At 35.0% G+C, this 2,742-nt stretch overlaps 1 pseudogene; it reads right to left on the bottom strand.

The window, feature by feature from the left end:
- Positions 1 to 1,757, bottom strand: part of LOC107564737 (verrucotoxin subunit beta-like) — an 8,973-nt pseudogene extending 7,216 nt beyond the window's left edge.
- Positions 1,758 to 2,742: the final 985 nt, after the last annotated feature.

Below are 2,742 nucleotides of genomic sequence, written 5' to 3'. Positions count from 1 at the left end.
GAGTGATAATGCAGCGTCAGTCTCTGCTGTCTGAAATACTTCTTGGTGTCGTTGAGATATTTGGCTGCTCCTGTCACATTGACCAGTCCACCTAAAAGACTGAGTTTCAGAGAGCCGTCGATGTTCAGTAAGCTGGATTTGTCCTCAATGGAGTCTGAAGCAGAGACTTTGAAATCAGTGTTAATTTGGGGATGGGTTCGTATGCTCTCCTTGAGCTTTTCTGGATCCCACAGTGTGATTCCTGTGATAGAAATAAGAAGGGTTTAATACAGTAGAGTCATTATTTAACACGTCATTATTTAGTTGTGTCACATGCCTTATGCAGAAGGGGGTAACGCAAAGTAGTCAGATCGGTTCAAGTGCACAAAAATAAAATTGAGTTTTATACTGGAAGATGCTTTGTTTCTGCTTAATTTCAACTTAGTATCCTTGGCAAGCGGAGCGAGGTATGTTGATGTACTGTATGTTACATTTTGTGTTTATTTAAGTCATATGTATGTGTTAATCATTGAGCTCTGTTTGTTAATTCGTTGTTTCAAATTGTCTCTATCCTCATCATTTATTTTTCATCTGTTTATCTGTTATTGGTTTTCGCCCACTTACAGCAAACTTACAATACATTAAGACTATATGCAGAATTATCAGCATATGATGCATTTATTTACTGTTGCAAGTGAAATAACAAATCTTTTGCACTTGCATGCTCTGAGCACATAACTGGGTTCAGCATCATTGATTGGAGTAATTCGTTAAATTATAATTTCTTAGTGATGTAATAGAATGGATAACTGAAGGTAAACTTTAGTAGTGTTAGTGTTGTACCTGGTATGAGAGCATCTTTCCTGCAGTCATACAGCATCCCCAGCTGGAAGGGTCTTCCTAGAGCTGCTGTCTCAATCACATTCACTCCCACTGTATCCATACTAAACACACCAAAACACACAGCAGTTACTGATTGAACAGATTTGATTTTTATTTTTATTTTTTTGCTTTACATACAACAGCTAAATGGATTTGACTCATATACAACCAAAACAAAAGCAAACAAACAAAAATACTTCTTTATATTTAATAAATGTAGGCTATTGTTGTGAAAGGTGGAAGAACCATTTATTTTCTACATTGCATTTGCCGATGAATTTCAGTTTAGTACAGTAAATTATTCCTGATTGTTGTGGCCGATTTAAATTCACAATCATGAATTGAAATGGAGCCAGATCTTCAGATGTGAACTTTGCCCAACCATATAAATTGCTAGAAGCACGTTTAGGTACACTCATGTCAGTGTGGACAAAAGACACTTTACTGTCCAAACCTACAACAATTCAAACCTTATATTTAAATAGTAATATTAGCCGCTCTCACCTTTAAATCTTTCCTGTGAGGAAGAGGCGCAAAGTTCACTTTTCACTCATCAGGAACCTGTGAGATTAGAAACAGTGTCACCGTGTTCTAACATTTAGTCTAACCACGTTTATTTATTTTTAAAGCTATTATATGATTCGGTTTGGCAATCATCAGCCATTACATGTATAGGCTAGGCTATTATGGTTTTATTAGAAAAATTAAATTGAATAAGCCTACCTACATTTTTAAATGAACAAATCGTATTTACCGTCTGAAAGCTGCAGATTCATTCCCACCGCTGTAAATGTTTCTTTAAAACCCCAGCAGGATAAACAAACACTTGAGTTTCAGACATTCAACACACTCAAGCGTAAAAAATAAATGTTGTTGAGCTTAAACTGTTTCTGGGACTTTTCTCCTCGCCTCTGTCTGTTTTACCTTCACTTTCAGGTAGTTAATGGTGTGAGATTTACAGTAGAGGAGGAGTTTGAAATCAGACACTTTCTGCTTTCAATTTAAGTGTAGATCACAATTCAAACACACATATGATTCAGAGTGCTTCATTAACATTCATGCAATTACCAATTTATGTTACACATTTTTACTACTGTTGGTTTAAATATTACAGCAGTAATTGGCCAGCGCTAATTCTATCAGTGAGAGTGAGTTGTTCACTATTAAGGAGGAGATCAAAATTAGAGAACAACCTACTAAATTTTGAGGTCACTGCTTAGTCCTATTTGAAGTTATCCTAACAGGAGTAAAAGCAACGTTTATTAAGCATATTTCATGAGTTACATATATTCTGAAGCACAGTGTAAAAAACTTAAATGAGATATTTGAAAAAGAACTCTGATCAAAATTAGAGAACACTTTCATATACCTCCAAGTTATTGGTGTTAATCTGGCACCTGGTGCTAATTTCCTTAATTATATGACAAACCCTATTTAACGGGCAGCCTAAATTTCCAGTGTTCACTGACATTACAAGATGGTGGGCTGTTCTAAAGTGACTGAAACCCTTCGACAGGAGGGTCATTCCACGAAATCGGTGCCTTGTCCACTTGGAAAAAAATTACAAATATATGTTGAATCAACATTTTTAAATATCCATGAAATGAAGACACCTTAAAAAGACAAGAAATTGTATTGTGCCATCTCAGGCTATGTAATTTATTATTTTATGACTATTTATCTACCTCATGTTTTGGTATTTTTGTCAATCCTGTTACCGACACAAGCGTTGCTAGATATTATAGTTTAATTAGAACTATGTGATAGTTTGCACATGAGCAGCATTTTAGTCCCTCTTTTTACTGGGATTGTTTTACATTTGGGATTTTTAAAAAATATATTTTTATATTTGTCATTCAGATGACCAAGAACATCCTAATT

Source organism: Sinocyclocheilus grahami, unplaced genomic scaffold (assembly GCF_001515645.1).
Source record: "Sinocyclocheilus grahami isolate Dianchi unplaced genomic scaffold, SAMN03320097.WGS_v1.1 scaffold958.1, whole genome shotgun sequence".
Lineage (NCBI taxonomy): Eukaryota > Metazoa > Chordata > Actinopteri > Cypriniformes > Cyprinidae > Sinocyclocheilus > Sinocyclocheilus grahami.
This window is presented reverse-complemented; position numbering and strand designations above follow the sequence as displayed.